The sequence below is a fragment of the Dreissena polymorpha genome, chromosome 4 (genome assembly GCF_020536995.1).
Source record: "Dreissena polymorpha isolate Duluth1 chromosome 4, UMN_Dpol_1.0, whole genome shotgun sequence".
Taxonomy (NCBI): Eukaryota; Metazoa; Mollusca; class Bivalvia; order Myida; family Dreissenidae; genus Dreissena; species Dreissena polymorpha.
This window is the reverse complement of record NC_068358.1, coordinates 45,917,812-45,928,275: the sequence shown is the minus strand read 5'-3', so window position 1 is coordinate 45,928,275 and position 10,464 is coordinate 45,917,812. Positions and strand designations below refer to the sequence as shown.

At 34.7% G+C, this 10,464-nt stretch overlaps 2 long non-coding RNA genes across 4 annotated transcripts; one reads left to right on the top strand and one right to left on the bottom strand.

The window, feature by feature from the left end:
- Positions 1-534: 534 nt before the first annotated feature.
- On the top strand, positions 535-3,167 carry LOC127879468 (uncharacterized). Its single transcript, XR_008049109.1, has 3 exons — positions 535-979; positions 1,965-2,094; positions 2,849-3,167. It is a non-coding gene; the product is annotated as an uncharacterized LOC127879468 (long non-coding RNA).
- A 1,806-nt stretch (positions 3,168-4,973) lies between these two features.
- Positions 4,974-8,767, bottom strand: LOC127879467 (uncharacterized). Of its 3 annotated transcripts, none has more exons than XR_008049108.1 (4): positions 8,647-8,767; positions 7,245-7,332; positions 5,798-5,931; positions 4,974-5,232 (listed from the first exon to the last, which is right to left on the bottom strand). It is a non-coding gene; the product is annotated as an uncharacterized LOC127879467 (long non-coding RNA). The 3 variants fall into 3 exon arrangements; XR_008049106.1 differs by lacking the exon at positions 8,647-8,767 and adding an exon at positions 8,435-8,548; XR_008049107.1 differs by lacking the exon at positions 8,647-8,767 and adding an exon at positions 8,480-8,522.
- Positions 8,768-10,464: the final 1,697 nt, after the last annotated feature.

Genomic DNA, 10,464 nt, shown 5'->3' with positions numbered 1-10,464 from the left:
TTCAACTTTATAGAGTGTGTCATAGCGCACGGGTCGAGTTTTGTGTGCACTTTTTATCATCCTTATTATTTCATAGAAATAACTTAGACAAAATAAAAACAACATGCTTTTTGGACGTTCTGAAAGCATATAAAGTATGATGAAAATGGTAATGAGAACTTAATATAAAGAAAATTTGCAGTCACCATCATATTAAAGGAATATTTTTTCTAATATCAAATAACTATCTCACAAAGAATATAAATTCATAATGAAAGTTCCGTGTACAAAACTTTTGATTTTTGACACCATATACAAATTCAAAATATACAATAATCTTCGTATCTTGTATATGGAGGAATAAAAGTATATAAACATTGCTGTGTATGCTTTACTTGTTACCCGAGCAGTTCACACGGTGTCAACAACGCTTACATAAACATAGGTATAGAGCACTAATGCGCTTTTAGGCGTAGCTGTTTTACTCAGTTTTCATATTAGTGACTTTTACATAACAGACACTCATGAATATTTTCGAATATTTAATAAGCTGGGGGCCGTTTCATCAATAATTACGTATTTTTATACGATCGTAAATTATGTATCGAGATTAATGTAGTCGTTTACGATTTTACATAAACTCCGTTTCATCAACGAAATCGTAAATGCAACATACATAAAATACGACTACTTAAATATACGTATTTTGTAACCGAAAAAAATAGTGACACAGTCTGAAAAAATGCATGACGTAATTTTCGCGCGTTCTGTCAGCTAAGGCAAACATCGCACAAAAAACATACTCCTATAAATATGAGGTCGATTTACGTCTAATTATTTGGACTAACAAAAACAATGGTAGTTGTGAATCAAAACAAAAACAAACACTGGAAAACGACGTGTAGACCGGTGTGGAAGGCTACCGATTGCTGTTTGGCCGACACTCTCCTTCCGTTACTAAACGCAAAAAGAAGTTATTTTGGATGGAGACGGTTGAAATGTGAGTTGAGAACTTGTTGGTCATGAATGAAGACAGCTGAAATAATTCGCGTTCAGGATATATCTGAACGCGAATTATTTCAGCCAAGTGTCTGCTTAAGCAAAAATCATCAAAAGACTCTAAGGCGGCAATTGATATTGACAAGAATGAAGATTATTGTTTGCTTATTTTCTTTATCCATGAATAAAAATGTATTGGTAAGATTTATTGTTTTGTTCTTTCTATGCAGAAATGTGACTGTGGTTTAGATCAATTAACAGTTAAATAATATAATTTAATAGAGACCAATCGGAATTCAGGCTGACAATAACAAGACATCATGGATTGAAAGTTTGTCATGTCAGCATTTTTGTGTTCAATTATCAAATATTTTATTTCAATAAGGTATTAGATTCACATGACACAACATGTTTAGTAATTACAAATGTCATATCATTGAGAATGCTATTTGTTTGTCCATTATATAGAGGATATTTGTTGGATTCGGTGGATTATCGTTTTTAATTCACGAGTGATCATAGACAATGATATTTTCACAAGTGGCACAGCCACGAGTGAAAATATATATTATGATCACGAGTGAATTAAAATCAATATTCCACCGAATCCTACAAAAAAAATTTTATTTTATGCTTTTTTCGCAGTTTATATACATTGTTAAAGAGTTTTACTTAAGAATGTCGTTGGGATTATGTTGTCATTTTGTCAAATAAATGACGTCATTTCACAGTAAACAATGAAAATTATCGATAATTCTCACTGATAATTTTCATTGTTTGAAACAGTGAAATTATCCGTTTTAATCCACCGATATTTCTCTATAAACCACCGGAAAGCATTAAATAAATATCATTGTCCACAATAATTTATTATAGTGTTGATTCACAAGATGTAAATAATCAACATTGATTTATATTGCTTTCTCTGCAAAACTGTGTTACATGTAAAGATCACAAATGCAGTTTTCATTTCTTTGTTTTTCCAGAAAACAAAATGTTATTACTGGCTGAAGGACCAAAATTGAATGGACAGAGAACACGGTTGTCAAAACTCAAACAGAAGTTGTGTCACTCAGCTACATTAAAACATAAAACTGAAGGCAGAAGCAACAAATAGTAATTTTTTTTTCTCTATAGATTATAGTAAAGCTGACTGCTAATTATTTCCTACAATGTAAATGTAACAATTTATGTTTTCAATTTAAAGCTGGGCTGTTTTTGGAGAAAACCCAAGGTATTGTCATAGCCAGCGTGTAGTGTCGTCCGCGTCATGCTCAAACCATAACATTTTGTCAATGTATTGAACTTTGGCCATAAAATCAAAGTGCTTCCACCTATAACTTTGAAACTTCATATGCAGCTCCACCTTGACGAGTTCTACACACCTCACCCATATTTGGGTCACTAGGTCAAAGGTGAAGGTCACTGTGACCTTAAAATAATTCTGACAAGCTTTTATTCGTTAAAAAATGCACCCGTAGCCGAGCTTTCACACCTGTTATGCGGTGCTCTTGTATTTCATTGTTCTCTGTTTTATGGGGATAAAGTATTGCTGCATTTTTTCATTTAACTTTATTACCGGTAACCTATTTACCAGGGTATGAACTTGTGTGTCAAGGTATTTTTTATTTAATTCTTTCGACATCAATGTACTTAAAAAAGAAATTGGAATGTAGAGCATTAGTGTCACACACAAATGTTGAGTTTAAGTTCAGAAAGCTAGGTTAATTTTGCAATACAAAAACCAACTTTCAGAAACAAAACCAGGTCATGTAGGCATGCTAACTTATTATGACCAAAGTGTCATATGTTGTGTATTTAATATTTAGTTCTGTTAAATGTATAAACTAGTAAATTTATCTGCTTGCAGCAACATGTGAAGAATGAAGCAACAGCGTAATAAAACTCGGGAGGAGATGCTGATGGCGTCAAGGGAAAGATATGCCATTCAGAGGGGCATAAGCAATAATCATGAGGAACTGGTTTCTCTTTAAAAAAAATTAAATTCTAAATTGCTCAATTGTTTCTGGAACTTTTAATTGATTTTACATGTGACGGTGTTCAGTGAGTCTATGAAACTTATTATTACACATACTATCATGTAAGATATAAATTGTCATATGAATTATAATACCATGCCCAGTTAATATATTGTACTTCCTGATTAATAATAAATATTTGTGAATGTTCTTTGTGTTTTATTCATTGAAAACTAGTTTCATAGCAACTGTTATCAAATACCATAAATATTATTATCAAAAACATTTCAATAAAAATACAAAACAAGAAATAAGTCCACAGGACACAGATGCCCCCAACTGTAACTTTGTCACTACATAAAAGTATAACAGTGTAAACGCTTGGTAGAAGTTATTAGTTTTTTTTCAAATCCTAAACGCAGATTTCGAACCTAAACGCGGATCCTAAGTTCAATGTCAAGGTCACAGGGGTCAAAATTTGTGTGCGTATGGAAAGGCCTTGTCCATATACACATGCATGCCAAATATGAAATTGCTAACTGAAGCGACATAGAAGTTATGAGCATTTTTCGAAATCTAAACGCAAAGTGTGATGGACAGACGAACGGACAGTCCGATCACTATATCCTTCCCATCGGGGGCATAAAAATGTCTTAGAATATCAAAATACATCAGAAAGCCACATAAACTAGAGAGCGGACAACATGCTTAATCCTTGGAATGCACTAAGTGACCCCTTGAACTAGTTTTTGACCCGGCATGACCCATATTCGAACTTGACCTAGATATTGTCTGGATACAACTTCTGACCAAGTTTGGTAAAGATAGGATGAAAACTATTTGAATTAGAGTGTGGACACGAAGTGTGACCGACCGACCGACGGACAGTGCGAAAACTATATACCCCCTTTTCTTCGAAATGGGGGCATAAAAATTGCACAGGTGAACAACATTTTTTAACGGTAGATGACTAAATAATTGAACAGAGAATCATGAAGGGGTAAAGTTTAGTAAATACATTCAGAAACAATCTAATATACTGGAAAACTTCTATTTTTTTATGACAATAATATCCATATTTATAGACAGCACACTTATTATAATAAAGTACCAATACATTTACAAGCCCACTTTTTATGCCCCCCTTCAAAGAAGAGGAGGTATATTGTTTTGCTTGGTCGGTCTGTCCACCAGATGGTTTCCGGATGATAGATAACTCAAGAAAGCTTAGGCCTAGGATCATGAAACTTCATAGGTAGATTAATCATGACTGGCAGATGACCCCTATTGATTGTCAGGTCACTAGGTCAAAGGTCAAGGTCACAGTGAGTCGAAACAGTAAAATGATTTCCAGATGATGAATTAAAAATGCTTACGCCTAGGATCATGAAACTTCATAGGTACATTGATCATGACTTGCAGATGACCCCTATTGATTTTCAGGTCACTAGGTCAAATGTCAAGGTCAGGGTGACTCAAAATAGTAAAATGGTTTCCAGATGGTAACTCAAGAATGCTTACAGCTAGGATTATGAAACTTCATAGGTACATTGATCATGTCTGGCAGATGACTCCTATCGATTTTCAGGTCACTAGGTCAAAGGTCAAGTTCACAGTGACAAAAAAACGTATTCACACAATGACTGCCACTACAACTGACAGCCCAAATGGGGGGCATGCATGTTTTACTAACAGCCCTTGTTCAATTTACAAAATTTAGGAAAAGTTCCCTTTAAAATAAATATTAAATCAAGCACTTGGTAATACCTAACACATTACTTTTTTTATTGGTCCTCAGAACATTTACATTTTTTTCTTTCACAAACCTATAACCTTGAAGTAAATATTAGACAAATTATGCATACACAATTATAAAACATGCAAACATCAGCTGTTGTAACTATTGTGTCTAGACGACCAGGAATACCAATCCTTCCAAATCAGCTATGACACAACTTTACGCCATTTGGCTGAGTAGTGTAGCTCTGCCTACTCAGAGAAGACTCAAGCTATCTATCACTTTATAACATTTATAACTATAAATTTTTAACATATTTTATGAAACAGTTTGATCAGCTGCTGCCTCTGATCACATGCTGCTCGATGTACTGGTGTGTTGTTCATAACTTCCGGTTCCATCACGTTTCCAACCAATTCCTCTATCAGTGGAACGTTTGAATCCAGACACAGGTTATGCAGGGGCATGTACACAGTTGATATTTCACAGCACTTATTGGACTTGAAAGGCCAACATCCACCAGTGGCATGCAGATATCTAAACAAATATCAAAAGTATTTCTTTAACATAGACATTTGTCTAAGTGACTAAATTGTCCTGATACCATTGACATTAATTTAATTTCAATATAAATTATATATAATATATAGCCTACAAAACACTTTATTTGTGCCTGTATTCACTATTAATGCACAATATCATTTAAATGCACTAGTAAACAATATTTCATACATAGAGTCTAAGGATAAGCAAAATGAATTTTTAAGATTTAAAATAAAATGAATAAATCATCAGTTTATTTAAACGGACATTTTTTTAATGAAACATCATATTCACACATACAAACAACCCTCAGTTATTATAAAAGTTATTTACATATAAATTCTAAAATTTGATAATTAAAGTTGTACGTTATCAAGCTTTAGAAGTTACGTTTGACTTAAGACACTGTGAGGCACAAGAAAGAGATTGGCACTAATACTTCATTTAAATACTGTGTGGTAAGTTGATCTCGCACTAATAAGACTTATATTTCCCAACCTATATAATATGTTACCAATCTCGTGATTTCAACACTCCAAATGCCCTTTCTACTACCCACCCTCTACATAGATGGTCATTGTAGGCCTGTTCCGCAGCATGGGAGGGATGAGGTTAAGGGGTCATCAGGTTAGTCCTTAACGGATACCCACTATCTCCCAGCAAATGACCCTCATCATTGGTGCTCAGATATTGCTGTAAATTGAACAAGGGCTGTTTGTAAAACATGCATGTCCCCCATATGGGCTGTCCGTTGTAGTGGCAGCCATTGTGTGAATACGATTTTTGTCACTGTGACCTTGACCTTTGACCTTGTGACCTCAAAATCAATAGGTGTCATCTGCAAGTCATGATCAATCTACCTATGAAGTTTCATGATCCTAGGCGTATGCGTTCTTGAGTTATCATCCGAAAACCATTTGACTATTTCTGGTCACCGTGACTTTGACCTAGTGACCTCAAAATCAATAGGGGTCATCTGCGAGTCATGATCAATCTACCCATGAAGTTTCATGATCCTAGGCATATGCGTTCTTGAGTTATCATCCGGACACCATTTTACTATTTCGGGTCACCGTGACCTTGACCTTTGACCTAGTGACCTCAAAATCAATAGGGGTCATCTGCAAGGCATGATCAATCTACCCATGAAGTTTCATGATCCTAGGCGTATGCGTTCTTGAGTTATCATTCAAAAACCATTTTATTATTTCTGGTCACCATGACCTTGACCTTTGACCTAGTGACCTCAAAATCAATAGGGGTCATCTGCAAGTCATGATCAATCTACCCATGAAGTTTCATGATCCTAGGCGTATGCGTTTTTGAGTTATCATTCAAAAACCATTTTACTTTTTCTGGTCACCGTGACCTTGACCTTTGACCTAGTGACCTCAAAATCAATAGGGGTCATCTGCGAGTCATGATCAATGTACCTATGAAGTTTCATGATCCTAGGCCCAAGCGTTCTTGAGTTATCGTCTGACAACCACCTGGTGGACGGACCGACAGACCGACCGACATGAGCAAAGCAATATACCCCCTCTTCTTCGAAGGGGGGCATAAATATTTTATTGGGCAGTTGCTTTGTCTTTGATAAAACAGCAGTCCACAGTTAATATTGTTAGATTAAGGTAGGAAAGCATCTCAATAAGTTTCACAAAACTAGCTTAAGTATTATCAAATCACTATATTTTAGTTACCTAGATGAAATAATGTAACTTAAGACAATATTTAAAAATAATACTGATAGCTGCATTGGCTAACACATAAAAGAACAAAAGCTTGATCACACAGTGCTAATGGTGCTTATTGTGGTAGTTAATGATTTTTGTGCATGTACGTAACTTATTATTATTAGATGTCAAAGATGATAAGCATTACGCTTATTTCAACCTTTTATGGTATTTATCTGCTTTTATACCAAATTTAATGATAAGGTAATGAATCATACCTTAGGTTACCTTATATGGTTTACCATAATATCATAATACTGTATTTACATTTACCTCATGCTGGCGTCAGCAACAGCCTGCACATTAATGGCATGGAATCCTCAGTAAACATCTCCCTTGGCAATATGCAATATGCCAAAATCTATAAAAAATAAAAGTTATTCATTAACATGAAAGTGCTCATCATTTCATGTTCACATTACCAACACAAAAGGGAGGAATGCAGAAAAGGAGTTAATAAATAAAAAAGCCCCATCAATATGCACGAAATAATTTTTTTGGATGGGGGGGTGCATATTTATGGCACTGCAGAATTGAACTTGACAAATAAATAAATTGTAATCAAATGAAAACAATATAGAAATAATTAAGGTAATTGTTCTGCAATTATTAAAGACATAAGGTACAATCTTCTTTACTCACGCTCGATTGGTTATTCACAGCTTGGGTACTACTTACTGCATACTTGCATGTACCTCGGGTAAGGTTAATATACTTAAAAGTACCCGGTCCTTATTAGACTGTACCCGAGTTGTATTCCTGCCCAAAATTCGATGTGGTACAGTGCACTACAGATAAATGTAAAGCCATATTGTTTATCTAAATTAAACTTACCTTTTGAAAAAACTGCATCAACATGCTTTTTGAGTATAAATTTCGATGATATAAAGACTATTTGAGAAAAAAAATGACATTAATGTGAACATAATTAAAAAAAAATTAAGCCTACAACAACCCATTTAGCATTAAATTTCTGGTTATGTTTAAGTATATTAACTGTAACAGGGTTAGCTCTACATGTAAGTATACTTAAAGAGTACCCGGGGTACAGGTAAGTAGTATCCGAGCTGACAATGACCAATCGAACAACATTGTAATCAAATGCGAACGATATAGAAACAATTAAGGTGATTTTTCTACAATTATTAAATACATAAGGTACCATTACTCAGCATTTACTTAACTCACCAATACAATAAACTTGTTTAAAAATAGCAAACACAAACAATATCATGATGTCATATTCATTTTCATGATCACGATGTTATAATAAAAAATTTCGAGGTAAAGTATTGTTCAATCATAACATTTAGAAGTAGAACAACTGCAAGTTCAACATTAGCGGGTGGGGTAAATCAGTCTGCACTTAAAGTCATCGATAAGTACACGTCGACACAAAATAGAATGAGTTTAACATAAAGTCATTTGTAAAGAAACACAACAATAAATGCTTAAACTAATACCGGTAATAATCGAATGCTTTTATTAAGAAAAGATACAACAATTACTTGTTCCTCAACCATTTTGCAAAATCCAAGTTGCCAAATGCTTAGTAAACAAAGGGCAACTACTCTAAAGTTTTTGGGTTAAATGCTACTTATATGCTATTTGAAAATAAATAAATTTTATAATTATACTTGTTTAAATCAATGATTTCTTCGCCTTATTTACATACCTAAGCGACGGAATGAAAGGGATGAGCTCGCCGGCAAGTTGGTGCTATGTCTTCCCCGATCAAAACCAACAATCGCTCTATTCCGCCCTTACTTAGACGATATATCGAAGCAATGTTGTCATCTCTTAGGTTTTCGAGAACAATTCTCTCCCTAAAAAGCCTTGGCATTGGTAATATTTGTCTCCTGTCATCGTGGATGACAAAAACGACCGCCATTACGTTAATTTACGGGTGCCCTTACCCAGTCGTATATTTATGTATGGAATTTATGTAATTTTAATTTACGATTTGCTTGATGAAACGCGATTTCATTGAAACATCGTGATTTATGTAAATCGTAATTTACAACTAGTCGTAAATCGTTGATGAAACGGCTCCCAGTCATCGTCGATGAGAAAAACGACCACCATTACGTTTATTTACGGGTGCCCTTACCCAGTCGTATATTTATGTATGAAATTTATGTAATTTTAATTTAGCCTACGATTTGCTTGATGAAACGCGAATTCATTGAAACATCGTAATTTATGTAAATCGTAATTTACAACTAGTCGTAAATCGTTGATGAAACGGCTCCCTGATTCGAGATACAACCTCTGAATTTTTGCTACATCACTGCGTATGTGCTCAATTCAAAGGATGTAGCACTGTTCAGTGTAAGGAATTCCGGACTTCTCTCTGTATGCTCAAACGAAACAAATTGTGGCCCTGTTACAATTACGCGTTACAATCCATCTCGCAGAATTTCACTTTCGCCTCCAAGATGAGAAAACAATCATTAGCGAAATAGTATAGTGTCACAATAAGAGAAAATCGTTTAATTATCATACCACAATGTTTGCCGTACTTGGTCAGCACGTCTGGAAATCATTCCTTAATGTGTGGATAGGCTGCCACGATTAACAAGTTTGCTATTTTGAATTCAATTTTGTATCAAAAAGCATTGTTCTTAAATGTGGCATTTTCAATTCGCAATTAGATTTGTAATGACCCTCGTCATGCGAAAATGGGTCTTATTCCATATGCGCCCATCATATAAATAGCCCACTCAGCTATCTCTCCTTCTGGTAAGGAGAAACATAACGCATTGAGTGATTTTTATAGCGAACAGCATCGCCTATGGCCTGACTGCGCAAAAGCACATGTTGGGTTTAACAAACGCTTGCCGAAACGCATAAGACCCATTTTCGCATGACGGCGCTATTGACGTGGGATTTAAATGTGTCGAAAGAAAACTGCGTTTAAATCAAATATCAACATACGATATATTTCGATAGTGAAGAAAGATACTCATAACAAGGCATACGAGGACACATATGAAGTGCTCTCCCGTAGTATATTTTTATCTACCGGTACTCACACTAATGTGTGGTTTGACAATGCTAATACACATTTCATGCGGTGAATATGCAACTTACAAGTGAAAAACACAACACAATAGTTTAACTTTTGTTTAATTGTATTTATTTATTTAGAAAAGTAAATTGCAAACTTTATTTCAAAGTCAACGTATGCGCCGACTACATTTTTAAAAGATATTTATTGTTATGAATATATTTAATATAATATATTTAGTTGTTTTCGGTTTTAGCGATTATAAAGCATTTTCGAGGTTTCCTATAGTATGCCTGTAGTAATTGATGAACTCATATCCAACTGTCTATGCATTGAGAACTGTGAATAAAAACAAGCTAAACCTTCTACTAACCTTCTACTATTGCGTTGCTAGCACCCGTAAATACAAATGATCGCCGCTATCTGTTGAGAACCAAAGAACGTTTTCCTGAAATATCCGCTGTAGTAGCATGAACGAGGTTA